The following is a 15,148-nucleotide window of genomic DNA, read 5'->3' on the forward strand; positions in this document are numbered from 1 at the left end:
GCCAACAGATTCCTAGTTTTCTTTGAGAGCTGGTGTTTCATTTTTGGTTTGTGTGGAGGGTAGGCGTGTGAGAAAACAGGGAGAAAAAAATGTTCATGTGCAGGGGGTATAGGGCGTCAGGTACACCAATCTGGAGAACATCGAGATGGAGCATAGTAATGCTAACCTGGCTCTCTTTGACTGGGGATCCAGAATTCTGATTTTTCTGAGATCTTCTCTGAGCTAGTTTGTCCATTTTTTTATATGATTTTATGACGCTGTAAGCTAAGGCTTGGATTTTTTTTTCCTTTTGATGACACATAAAGCCCATAAAGCCACTGATTCCCACAAATCACCTTCCCTTCCTGCCACGCTTCGTGTAATCAAATGACACGTTCCAAAGATACAGGGTCAACACAGTTCTTCCACTTGCAGCAGTGGACCACCAAAAACAAAAGCTAATGTCATTGTATTTTCTATTAGGTATACAGATCTATGATTGAAAATGAATTTATTGCTGTTAGTTAAAAACCAGTTAAATAGACAAGATAATAATGGACATCTAGACAACCTGGAATCAGGCAAAATTTAGAGAGCTGTGAAATGGTACCTCAGGAATTATAAGAATTATACCTGCATTTCTTAAATGAACTTATCAGTGAAATAGATGACTGTGCTATCCCAGCTGCAATTAGTGAAGCTATGGAAAACAACATCAGGCAAATTGAAAACAGTGGGAGGAGCAAGAGGGTGGTCTGCAGAACCAGACTCCCTGGGCTTTAAATCTCCAGCTCAGTAATCCACCAGCTTTGTGAATAAGCCCACAATTTCAACCTTTCTGTGCCTCCATTGTGCCATTGGGATGGAGAATGCCATCTTCTTTAGCTTTAGTTGTGGGAAAATACACATCATATAATATTTACTTTATTTATTTATTTATTTATTTATTTATTTATGGAATAAATGGGCAGAGGGAGAGCGAGAGAGAAAATCTCAAGCAGGTTCCATGCCCAGTGCAGAGCCCAATGTGAGGCTTGATCTCATGACCCTGAGATCATGATCTGAGCCAAAACCAAGAGTCTGATGCTTAACCGAGTGAGACACCCAGACACCCCTTAATAATTTTTAAATGTATAGTTCAGTAGTATTAAGGATATTCAACATTGCGGTGTAACCAATGTCCAGAACTTTTTTTCTTACAAAACTGAAACTCTATACCCATGAAGAAACAGTTCTCCACTTCCCCCTCCCCAAGCCTCTGGACTACTCTTCATTCTATTTCTATGAATTTGACTACTCCAGATTTGACATGACACTTACATGTGAGTGGAATCATAATATTTGTCTTTCTGTGATTGACTTATTTTACTTAGTATAATGTGCTCAAAGTTCATTTATATTTAGCATGTGTCAGAATTCTCTTCCTTGTTAAAGCTGAATAATATTCCATTGTATGTATAAATCACATTTTGTTTATTAAGTTATCCTTTGATGAACACTTGGTCTGCTTTTGTCTTTTGCTTGCTAAGAATTATGCTGCTATGAACATGGGTGTGCAAATTTTTCTTTGAAATTCTACTTTCAATTCTTTTGGCTATATACCCAGAAGTAGAATTGCTGGATCATATGGTAATAAATATTTAAAAGTTTTTGAGGAGCCACCAGACTATTTTCAGTAACATCTGTACCATTTTACATTTCCTCTAACAATGCACAAGGATTCTAATTTCTCTATATAGTTCTTCTGATTATTAAATGAGCCCACACAAACAATGTGCTTAAAATCAATCCTGACGATGGCATCTTTCCAAAAAACTTTATTATCATTAACATGCTTGTTAAAATTTCGGCATTTGTTATTACAGAGATACAAATGAGTTGAAACCTTGGCATCTGTCCTGTGAGAAATTTCTAAATAATACCTAATATAATCATACTACCAACAGCATGTAAAATCCAGTCATATGAAGCTTAAAGGAAAAAAAATCACCTGATTTTTTTGTAATTTAAAAAAAAATTAAGGCATAGCATTAATACAAGAAAAAAATTCTAAAAGAACAAATTAAAAGTTGCTTAAGTATTACTTGAAGTCCACATTAGAATGATCTTATGAGTTCATGCGTCATAAGATTATAAGGGAATGGTGGGGCTCCATGCTATAAACATGGGCCATGCTATTGGGGCAGCACAGAGAAAGACGTGTCCATTAGCTTAGTCTGTTGTGTCAAATATATGAGAAGAAAAGAGTACTGGTAAAGAAATTTTCCATATAATAATTAGGCTTTTGTCATTCTTGTTTGTATGTTTGTTTTCGTAAAAAGTGTACAAACTGATAAATATGTGTACATTTGCCCTGATGTAATGAGGTTTTGTACAGAAACCAAACCCTGTGGGTGGGGAGCTTTCACCAAAACCACATGCACACTGCACCCAGAGCCACTGCATGCCCTGTTTCTCAGTGTTGCTCTGTATCGACAAAACCATTGACACGGTTCTACGCTGATGCTCGTTTGGTAAGGTTTCTGTATTTTGGCGGAATTCTCAGTTGTTTGGTTTTGTTTCCACACACAAAAATAATGTTCCAACAAAGAACAAATTTCTAAAACAATACATTAATTTGTCTTTACAAAGCATGTTTATTGAACTTTTATTTATTTTTTTTTTTAAAGAAAAATCTCAATCAACTGCTACAATGCAAATCTAAATTTTGTTTGGTTGTTTTGTATGGGAAAATTGCTGCAAAACAAATTAAATTACAGTTTTGAAAGAAAACTGATTGTGGAAGCTATGAGAAGTTTCAGATTAAATTTAGAATAAAGTAAAGAATGGTATCATCCACAATCTTCCCTTCCTGAAAATATTTTTTATGAATATTTCTAAAGAAAATAAAAATTGACCCATGGGTAACGTTTTAGTAACATTAAAGCACGCCTGAAAGGTCTCCACTTAATAATTATGCACCACTTCTGGCAAATCCTGGACATTTAAGTTTAGGCCTCGTCACGATCACCAAACCAGTAGAAATGATATTTTAACTCTTATACATGTATTTACAAAAGCCTGTATTCTCAAAATATTATAATGCCCAACTATGGAAGTTAAATTGGTTGGAAGTTTTAATCTGTTGTGTATTCTTTTCCAATTCAATTCAGCCAAACTTCTGAAATAGATTCAATGCGAGGAGTCATACCCAATACAATGGTATTTCAACTGATTGAAATAGATTGCAGACAATTTTGTCCTTTTGTCATTTTAAAGCCATGTCTTTTAATTTTAAAATATATATTATGATGTAGAATTAAAATTTTACATAGAATTTAAAACTAAATACAATACTTTGTTTATTTTTATTTTTTATAAATCTTATATCTTTTTAAAAAATTTTTTTATTATGTTAGTCACCGTACAGCACATCATTAGTGTTTTTGATGTAGTGTTCCATGATTCATTGTTTGCGTATGACACCCAGTGCCCCATGCAATACGTGCCCTCCTTAGTACCCATCACTGGGCTAACCCTCTCTCTTCACAGATGACATGATACTTTATGTGGAAAGCCCAAAAGACTCCACCCCCAAATTACTAGAACTCGTACAGCAATTGAGTAATGTGGCAGGATACAAAATCAATGCACGGGAATCAGTTGCTTTCCTATACACTAACAATGGAACTGTAGAAAGAGAAATTAGGGAATCAATTCCATTTACAATAGCACCAAAAACCATAAGATGCCTTGGAATAAACCTAACCAAAGAGGTAAAGGATCTATACTCTAGAAACTACAAAACACTTATGAAAGAAATTGAAGACACAAAAAGATAGGGAAACATTCCATGCTCAAAATATAGCATTTTAAAGACATTGTATTCTTGGCATACATGATTTAGGCTCTGCTTCTAAACTTGCCCTCTCTTCTCTCCCCATACCTAGGATAGCATTTACCTTCATCTTTTGTTGGAGGATTTCAATATTAACTTTGAAAAAGGATGGTAAGTCTGGAGTTGTAAAAGCAAATACCTATGAATAGGGTGACCTATAATTTATCATCCAAATCAAGATACTTTGGAGACAAAGGGAAGACTATGAATAATTATGTGGGACAAAGGTATAAACTGAGTGTGTCCCAGACAAACTGGAAAAATGAGTCACCCATGCATTCATAGACAGTTTGTGAAACAGCTTGAGATTAAGAAAAATGACAGTTCAAGCAAGATAATAAATAATACTCAATCTCTGGAGTGGCAGAATAATGTGGTGATGATGCTGGAGGAGCTAAGGTCCAGCATGTCTTGCCATGCAGAAAAAGAGAGCAACATTTTTTGAGATCTAACTTCTTTTTGTGAAGTGTCTGAATGCTTAATGTTCAAGTATTGACAACCAATTACATGCACCAAATAAATGAACACTTTTGTAAGGCATAGGGCAAAGAATGCAATTTGCAAACTTTGGCATTAGGTGTTAATTTCAGAAGAATTTTACATAGATGGATTGCCTGGCACCTACGTTATCAATGAACTCATCAAAATCCAATCAGTACATACTAATTGAAAAGCAACCTAAGTCAGAGATTTTTAAATTTTAGCATGCTTCAGAATCATATTGGAGGGCTTGATAAAATGCAGATTACTAGGTCCCAATCCCCAGTCTCCAAGGTGTAGCCTGAGAATTTGTAATTTAAACAAACTCCAGGGTGAAGTTGATGCTACTTGTTTGAAGACCATACTTTGAGAACCATGAATAAAAATTTGCTCCTGCTTTCAAGGAGATACTAATATTCTATGGTCAATTCATTCATTAATCCATCTATCCATTCATTGATTTATTTAGTTTCCAAAACTATCATGTTCTAGACACTAGATTAGGGAAAAAAAGAAAGGGATTGTGTTTGCCTTGCTGATTTCTAAATAATTATTGTTTAGGGCAATCTTAATCTGTTAGTAACTCAAATTTTACCTATTAGATTCAGAGATCCTAAATCATTTGGCTAAGGTCTTACAAATAATGTATAAAAAATCAGCTTCAGAAAAGAATTTGTGACTTCCAAGTCATGTAGGCTTAAATAATAGAGATGGTAGAGAGATTAAGAAAGTTTGTGGAAAAGATTCACAGTGAATGTATTCTTTTTTCCTTGAAATTGATCCTGTACATCAACCATTCTAAACAGAAGTTTTTGAGAAATTTAGATTCTTTCAGTGCTACTTTCAGTGCTACAGGCTCTTTCAGAGCCTAATAAAATAAGTAAGTAAGTAAATAAATAAATAAATTCTATGAGGTGTTATAAATATTAGGAAATTCGTTTATGGCAGGTGGGAAAGAAAAAAATTTGAGAGGCACTTAACATTGTATAATAGTTGCTTTTTGTATTTATGAAAATAATATTTGCATATTGCAAAATAATTCTAGAAGTTACAGAAAACATGGACTTAAATTTGTTCTAAATTTCACTTACAGAAACAATCACTATTAATATTTGGGTATTTAAAGAATATTCTAAAAACCTAGAATATTCTTTAAATCCTCCCCAAAATGAAATTATATTATACACAGCAGTTTAAGCTGAATTTTACTTTTTTTTTTTTTTTTTGAAAGAGAGAGAGAGCCTGGGGGTGCATGTCCAGTGGGGAGGATGAGAGGGGAAGGACTGAGGGAGAGGGAGAGAATCCTAAGCAGACTCCATACTGTGTGTGGAACCTGACACGGATCTCCATCTCAGGACCTTGAGGTCATGACCTGAGCCAACATCAAGAGTCGGTTGCTTAACTGACTGAGCCACCCAGTCGCCCCTAGTTTTACTATTAAGAAGAATTATTTCTTCAGAAACATTTTTGGAAGCAGAATTGCTAATCAAAGGTATGTACTTTGTAAAGTTCCTACTAATTTAAATACTCATCAGTAGAACACCAATGCACCTTTTATCCACCCTAGTGGCCAGCATTTGATGTGGCGAAACTTTATGGGATTGTATAATCTTATAGGCAAAAATTGTCAGTCATCTCATTGTTTTAGCTGATATTTCCTTACTTATATCAGGGCTTGACTTTTTTTAGCTTTCCTGATTTAATGTTGTTTTTAAGGGGGTAGGTAAACTTATTAATCTTTTCCGGTTTTTCTATTAAAATATTTATGTTCTAATCATTTTAAGATCTCTTTATATATTAAGGATAATAATCATTTTTCTTCCACAAATAGAACAAAATATTTCCCAAACTTGGCATTTTAATTCTATTTATTTTCTTGACAGGAATTGTGGCATGCAATTTACCTTTGCATAATACCATAATGTTTATTAATAAATTTCAGGTTTTTATTACTTATCTTATAAGAAGGTAAGTTCCTCAAAGACAAAGAATGTGTCTTATGCTTTAAAAAATTGCATGTGCAAAGCAATTGAAAGGAATGCTGAATAAATACTTGCTTTTTATATCAGCATTGATAAGGAAAAGAGCCTCTAAATTGTAACCACACATGCTTACAATGACCGCAATGCACGGTATTCTTCACTGCATATTTAAAAAAATAATATTCTCAAATTGTGAGCCTAGTGATACTGAATAAATGTTCTAAAGTTTTTATTTTTTAAAAAATTTTAAGGATTTTATTTATTTATTTGAGAAAGAGAGCCCCCAAGCATGAGCAGGGGGGAGGGACAGAAGGAGAGGTTGAGAAGCAGACTCCCCACTGAGCAGGAAGTCCCCCATGCATCACAGGGCTGGAGCCCAGGACCCTGAGATCATGGCCTGAGCCCAAGGCAGACACAACTGACTGAGCCACGCAGGTGCCCTAATTTTTCTAAATTTTTTAAAGCGCAAGTTCAAAAATGGAAAGTGAGAGGGAATGTTAGAACTGGAAATGCTTTTTTTGTGATACTTAACTCAGGGCAATGACAGTTTTTCTCAGATTATGTTGTTTTTCCTAGTTTTCTTTTAAACTTTGACCACACTTGTTTTTATTTTCCTTATCCAAGACTGTGCAATTTAATATTCGAATATTTATGTTCCTCAATTTCTTTGTTTTTATTCAGTGGTTTCTGCATGTATATTTTTTTTAGTTACCTCTCTTATGAATGTGTGAGTCCAAAGGAGAAGCCAATCTTTTGTGCAAATTTGCTTCCCTGTAAATTCTTGGGCATAGAGCCATCTTTTCCTTCCATGATAGAAATAATGGTAAGAGTCACTTCCTTGAAATTCCTTGTGTCATCATAGCTCATTTACCTGAGAAGGCAGGGATTAGGAGGGAGATGAATCTATTTCCCTCTCTGAAGGTAGGTTACACTGACATGTCACCAGATGCTCTCTCCTCACTTCCTTCTTCAGAACTGAAGAAGTCTCTCATCTGAATATTGACATCCCTGTATACTCAGTCATCTTTAATGAGCAAGAAGAATGATAGCAGTAGAAGGGTCATTATTCGATAAGAAATATCCACAAGAAATAAAAATTATTGACATTGTGAACTAAGTGAAACTATCCCAAAGTGGGCTGTCAGAATCTGGATCTTCTTTCTTTACATGTCTTCAAAATCAAAGTCATCCACTTGTTCAACACTAGTCAAAGTCCTTTGATGATGGCAAAACCTGGAGCTTACTCCTCTTCATAAACTAATTGTCTTTCAGGGTTTCACTTAGGGACACCAGGTGGTGCACTGTAATATGAATGACCCAGAATTGTGGAGCGCACAACATAAACAACTGTACTTGCTGGTGCTATAGACTAGCACTAATCCCGACCTTTAGAATGCACTTGGTAGGGGTGCCTGTGTGCCTCAGTCAGTTAAGCATCTGCCTTTGGCTCAGGTCATTATCCCAGGGTCCTGGGATGGAGCCCCAGATTGGGTTCCCTGCTCCATGGGGAGCCTGCTTCTCCCTTTCCCTCTGCCTGCCGCTCTGCCTACTTGTGCTCTCTCTTTATCTCTCTGTCAAATAAATAAATAAAATATTTTTTTAAAGAAAGAATGCACGTGTTAAATGTTTTGATGAATGAAAGGCTTTTAGATTTATGTTAATAACCATAGTTAGATGATGTACTATATGAGTTTTTAGTCCTAAATACAGGAAGTGAATTAGTTTTACTTAGACAATTGTGTTTGGTAAATACTAGCATATAATTAATCTCACAATTATTTTTACCTCTAATTGTTAATGTGGCCTAAAGTGTAAGTAATCAGCCTTCAGTGGGAACATAGTACAGTGATGACATCATGAACTTCTGTATCTGGAAGATAAACGAGTTCAAATTCTCCCACTTACTTGTCACTTGTTGGGTAAACCCTGCTGAAACCAAAATGAGCACAGAAGTAAATTCTCATATATAACTGCCACCAATCAAATATATATTCTCTTCTTCCTCAAAAAAGGGAGGTTTTTTGGTTGGGCAAGACAAGGTTCTTGGGGCTGTGTGTATGGATATGTATTCTTTCTTTTTCCTTTTTTCTTTCTCATTGTTAATAAAACTGATTTTACAGAACAATAGACGGTGAATGTCTCAGCACCAAAAGTTGCAATCTTGGGTGTTACCGGAGTGTTCAAAGAGAAAATCCCAGTTTCACAGCTGTGGTTTTTGTATATCACCCTGGCCTTCTCTTGCCCCCGGAGAAGGAAATAAGAAAACCTCCTACCTGATGTCTGGTCTTCTTCCCATTTATCCACACCCCACCCCACCCCACCCCACCCAACACACACACACACACTCCCTTTCTAGGCAGAAAGGGAGGCCAAGACAGCTGCTTTCCTGGGAACCAGGCCAACACACACACACTCTGACTCACAAAAATACAAGGAGCGTAATCCCGCTCTTGTTCATCGTAATGTTAAAGGGCTTGATTTGAAGACCTTCCCTCCTCTTATTCCAAGTGGGGGAAGAAGCAGGTAGAAACACAGGTTAACTCTCTTTTCTTTAACAGACCTGGGAAAGGTGAGCAATTGCTTCCACTGTCCATACTTCTGCCTGTGGCTTCCATTTCTTGAAAAAGAAAGAACAAAAGCTCCCTTGAGGAAGTGAGTTTTTGGCCTGAGACCTCATAGCTGTCTCAGCAAAACATGGAAATGATGTTTTCTGTTAATATTTAATTTGCACTTTAATATCCCAACCTTCGCCCCATCACTTCTCCCTCTCAGATCTGTACAGCTTTGGAAACACCTGCCCCATATCTGAACCTTGTCCACTCTCAGCCTCAGGAAGCATGTGGCTGGGCGAGAGTCCCTACTGAAGAGGATGCATGCTATACATTTTTTTAAAAAATGGATATTTAATAATTTGTGTTTTAGATTGAGTAGTAGTTTTTTGGACATACATCAACAACTGAGTCAAAAATACTATACAACCAATTTTTAAAGATATCTTTAGAAATTATAATTCATAGCTGAACAAGTTCTTAGAAAAGTTTTCTGCTGTCTCTTAATCACCTACCTTCTAGATTTTTACTCAAATTGCTTTTGCAAATAATTGCCATCATTCACTGCTTTAGAAGAAGTTGTATTCTTAATGTTTTTAGGAATTTTAGCTTTCATAACTTGAGGTAAACATATCAAAGAGCAGCTAGTCTAAGATGTTAGCCTTACAACTATTTGAAATATAGAACAAATGGCTGTTTTTATTTTACCTTCATGAAATAAAATATATTTTACCTTTAAAAGGTATATCAATAAAACTTGCATTTTGCTTTTGGTAAAATCAGGGTGATACTATATCTTATAGTTATTGAACTTTTCAAAGTTCAGATTCATTTGCGATCTGTGAGGCCTTTTATGGTTTTGTATATCTCTAAAGAAATAAAGAGCTTACTGTCATGTCACCTGACTATATAGTGTATGAATTGATGCAGCAATTTGAATATACATCCTGTAAATATCTCAATGTACTCAGAAAATAATAAAGAAATTTACTGGGATGTACTATATGGTGACTAACATAATATAATAAAAAATCATTAAAAATAAAGAAAGAAATTTAACCAGGAAGTTAACACAGAATGGTGATTCAAACTTCTGTAAATACGCATGGCTCATGTATTTGCTATCCTGGTATCATTTTTAACTTTTCCTGAAGAATTGTAACTGAGATAGCCTGACTACACTGAAAATCTGTAAGGGGCAAAGGCATAGAAAGCATAGAATGGTGTATTATAACTCACATCCTTACCTCATTCACATTGTCTGAGTCTCTTTTGTCCAGGATATAATCTGTTTTGTTGTGTTATGACCTCATTTTTAAATCCTCTTCACCAGGGCACCTGGGTGGCACAGTCGGTTAAGCGTTGGACTCCTGATTTTGGCTTAGGTCATGATCTCAGGGCTGTGAGATCGGGCTGCAGGTCAGGCTCCATGCTCAGTGGAGATTCTGCTTGAGGTTTCTCTCCCTCTGTCCCTCCCCCTGCTCTCTGTCTCAAATAAATAAAATAAATCTTTTAAAAAAATAAAAAAATAAACAAATCCCCTTAACTATCTGGTCTGCACCATTTTCAGCCAATTACGTTAGAGATTTAGAGCTGAGGGTCAGAACTGAAGATACTTTCTAACCTGGTCTCTGTCACTCTGCTAGCAGGATGGCCTGGGGAATATCCCTTAAATTGTCCAGTGCCAATTTTCTAAGTTAAAAGCACTAACGTTGATCAGCATGAAGTAGGATTGTATAGCAAAGCAGAATTGCCTAGATTTAAAATGGCAGTTCTCCTGCTGGCCATTAGGGAAGCTATATACTATCTCTATATTTCAGTCATGTCTTATACAAAAGGGGACAATACTGTACTAAATTCATAAAGACAATGTGCACATTTCAGAAAGTGTCCCTGAAGTGCTTCATACTGTGCTCCAGTGATAGGCAGCGCTAAGCGAGTATGAACTTTTATCATTATTTTTCCTGCATTCACTTTCTAATTCAATGGCAAGGTAGGCTGGAGCTATGGATATGGCTTATGAGCAGTGACTAGACAGAAATGAGCTATTTCTCTGAATTTTTAACAAGCCAGTTGCAGTTCTCCTCAGAGTTTTATGCACAACAAAAGTAACTTTATTCCACGGAACTGCCATCCACAGCTGGCTTCCCTCTCAACTCTGCTAGATCTACTTTGCTTTAGAGGGCAGTCCCTAGAAATTATGTTTAGGGTTTTCCATTCTATTGTCTCAGGAAGCTCCATCAGGACACCCAACATTGCTACTATGTATCGATGTGTGCCATTAAAGCGTCAGTGCATGTCTGCATTCTTTCCCCTCCTTAGTTTTCTTACTGTCTTCTTTTATCAGCCCAACCCCCAAAACGCAGACACCATAGGAATCCACTGCTCCCTACGCTGTTCACATCTGCTCTTACCAAATTTGTTCTCAGGAATTTTGAAGCCCTTGTAGTGCTTTGGACATAGAAGCTCTTACTACAGACACAACAATAAAAATTGTAACTTCTGTTTTTATTGAGAATTTATTTGCTTTGCAAAGCAAAGCATACCATGGATTGCTGAGTTAAAATATGATTTTGATTATCGGGTCTCATGTTCAAATCTTTAGCAGATATCTAACAAGGTAATGTAAGTGGAGCATGCTTATCAGTGCAAATTATTTGACTGTCCCAACCATATTGGCACGGATGCTACTCTTTTCTTGACATTGCCTTAAATGAGGAGTGTTTGTAGTCTGAGAGTGAAACAGAACATAAGGCTTCATAATTATTAGCAAGAAGTCACTTGTTTAATACAAAACTGTTTCTTTTCTTTTCCCAATTTCACTCCAGCTGAATACTAATGGAGTCTGGTTTCACAGGCACATTTTTTTAAAAAGATTTTATTTATTTATTTCAGAGAGAGAACGGGAGGGGAGGGTCAGAGGGAGAGGAAGAAGCAGACTTCCCGCTAAGCAGGGACCCCATGCGGGGCTTGATCCCAGGATCCCGGGATCATGACCTGAGCAGAAGGCAGACATTTAACCAACTGGGCCACCCAGGTGTCCCTCACAGGCACATTTTTGGGAGTGTGTCTTACAGTAAAAACCACCACAATCTATCATTAAACTCCACAGTGCCGAAGCCAGTGCTGCTTCAAATTGCATTTTTTAATTTTTTGGCAAAGAATGCATAAAATCTTTTATTTTGTGCTATTACGTAGTAACCTCTAGTCACCAGGAGTTGTTAGAAATTAGAAGGAGGGGCGCCTGGGTGGTGCAGCGGTTAAGCGTCTGCCTTCGGCTCAGGGCGTGATCCCAGCTTTACGCGATTGAGCCCCACATCAGGCTCCTCCGCTATGAGCCTGCTTCTTCCTCTCCCACTCCCCTGCTGTGTTCCCTCTCTCGCTGGCTGTCTCTCTGTCAAATAAATAAATAAATAAAAATCTTTAAAAAAAAAAAGAAATCAGAAGGAAAGAATGGAAGCACAAAACAGGATTTTTAACAATGGCAAACTAACATTCAAAAAATCTCTCCAGGATAAAATAAAATTTACCACAACAACTATTGCAGAGCTAATGAAATCAGAGAAACCCAACAACGAAAGATGTCTCTTTGGTAAGACTGTGAGTTGATAATATTAATAATACTGCACTAGAATTTGTTACCATAAGCCTGCCTTCATGTGAGTATGTGATCAAATGGGCACTATTTCCAGACCTGCATAGACCTCCAAAAGCCCAGCTATTAAAGCTGCAATAAAATGATTTCAGGTTCGTAGTGGCCACTGATGCCTGAGAAATGCAAATACAAATATTCTGTAAAGAATAATGTCTTAACTATGGGTCTCTCGGGATTCCCATACGTAAAGTTCACCCAATTATTACCTCACAATAAAATTGCATAGTATAGGAGGAAATAATCCACTACAAAAAAAAAAAAAAAAAAAAAGATCGTGGAAACAAAGATGATGGATCTAAGTCTTTCAATATGTGAAGTGTTGGTTTTATCAGATGGAGAGTTTAAATTAATTATGATTAAGTATTTTAAGAAATAAGATATCAATAAAATTAAACTATTAAAATGGTTATGCAGCTGCAAGAAAACACTGAAACACAATTTTAAAAATTAAAATCATAGAAATACAAAATTCAATAGATGGACATACAACAAAATAGTACAACTGAACAACACTAAAAAACTGAACAGTCCTAAAAAAGAATGACAGCAAGAGAGAATATGAAAGAAAAGAGTAAAAGAACAGAGATGTAGAAAATAAGATAACATGGGAAATTCTAACATATGTGTAATTAAAGTTCCAGCAGGAGAGAATAGAAAGAATAGGGGAAATAAGTTATTTAAAGAAAGGATGGATGAGAATTTCCGGAAATTATGAAATGTGTGGCTTCCTAGGCTCAAGATATACAGCATGTTGCAAACACGATACATATTTTTTAAAAATCCAGTTGTGAAACTGCAGATAACAAAACGAAGAAAATACCTTAAAAACAAGAAAAAAGATGAACCGTAAAGGAGTAACAATTGGACTGCCAATCAAATTCACAATCAATGATAAGAGCTGGGGTCAGTAATATAACACACTGAAGTGTTGTGAAAAAATATCTGTGCAATTTGAGTTGTGTGTAGCAAAATAATTTTTTTAAGAGCCAATTATTAAAAACATTTTGTGCCTTTAACTAAAAGCTGAGAGTTTATCACCAGTGGAACTTCACTACAAGTTAAAGAATAAAATTCAAGAAGAAAGAAAGCAATCCTGGTAGAAAGTTCTGAGGTTCAAGAAGGAATGTTGAGGGACACCTGGTTGGCTCAGTTGGTTAAGCGTCTGGCTTCTGCTCAGGTCATGATCCCAGGATTTTGGGATCGAGCCCCACGTGGTGTTCTCTGGTCAGTGGGGAGCTTGCTTCTCCCTCTGCCTGCTTCTCTCCCTGCTTGTGCTCTCTCTCGCTCTCTCTCTGACAAATAAAAATCTTAAAAAAAAAAAGAAGGAATGCTGAGAAAACATGATGATAAATATAAACAAATTATGATTGTGTAGAACTGAAACAACTTGGGAAGCATAGGATTAATAATAAATGGCAAAACTTAAATACAAGACATATTAGTTGAAGAGATGTGTGGATTGTTACACAGGATTCTAAGTTTCTTTTATTACTTAGAAGGGAAAGTTCAAGATTTTGATTATTTTTAAAACTTGTTAATTATCCATGAAAAATTTTGAGAGGAGTTACTAAACTAATAATAATGATAATAAAGCATATAACTTCCAAACAAGTAGAAGTGGAGGCATGAATAGGGAAAAATCAATCCAAAAGAACCAAGAAATAAGAAAAAAGGTGAAAGGTGACAAAGAAGGAAGATAAGAAAGAGAATAAATATAAGTATAAAATAAAATGGTGGAAATAAATCCAAATGTATCTGCATTGTAACAAAAAATGGGTTAAATTTACCATCAAAATACAGATGACTAGATCAGGAAAAAAGATGCAGCAAAAGTCTTTCACAAGAAAATACATAAAGCATAAAGAAGAGTAAGACTAAAAATAAAAGGATGTTAAAGATATACCTGCAAAATACTAATCAGAAAAAATTATTAGGCACATTAAGATCAGTTAAAACAGACTTGAAGACTCATAGCAATTCTAAAGAAAAGCAAGGCTTGGAAAAGTGATATAAATTTTGTTCTAAAACTGCAAGTTACTAGACACAGACCTTAAACCTTTTAGAAAAATTAACTCAAAATGGATCACCTACCTAAATGTAAAATGAAAAGCTATAAACTCCTAGAACGTAACATAGGAAGACTATCCAGATGAGCTGAGCTGTGGTAACAAGTTTTTAGGTACGACACACCAAAGGTACAGTCCATGCAAGAAAGAACTGATAAACTAGAATTCATCAAAACTAAAAAACTTTTTTGGTCCTTGAAGCACACAGTCAAAAAGAATGAAAAGACAAGCCACAGAGTGGAAGAAAATATTTGCAAAAGACATATCTGACAAAGGACTATTCTCCAAAATGAAACAAAAAACTGTTAAAACTTAAAAGTAAATAAACAAACAACCCAATTAAAAGGGGCCGAAGACCTTAGCATGCACCTTACCAAAGAAATTATAAGGATGGCGAGTAAGTACATGAAAAGATGCTCCACATCATATGTCATCAGGGAAATGCAAAATAAAACATCGGCGAGATACCACTAAAACACCTATCAGAATGACCAAAATCAGGAATCCTGACAACATCAAATCCTGGCAACAGGAACTCTCATTCATTGCTGGTGAGAATG

The 15,148-nt window shown here is 35.8% G+C and overlaps 1 long non-coding RNA gene across 2 annotated transcripts in view; it reads left to right on the forward strand.

Moving 5' to 3' along the window:
• Window positions 1-15,148, forward strand: part of LOC113262556 (uncharacterized) — a 79,400-nt gene that overhangs the window by 1,768 nt on the left and 62,484 nt on the right. The window lies entirely within an intron of this gene.

Source organism: Ursus arctos, unplaced genomic scaffold (genome assembly GCF_023065955.2).
Source record: "Ursus arctos isolate Adak ecotype North America unplaced genomic scaffold, UrsArc2.0 scaffold_9, whole genome shotgun sequence".
Lineage (NCBI taxonomy): Eukaryota > Metazoa > Chordata > Mammalia > Carnivora > Ursidae > Ursus > Ursus arctos.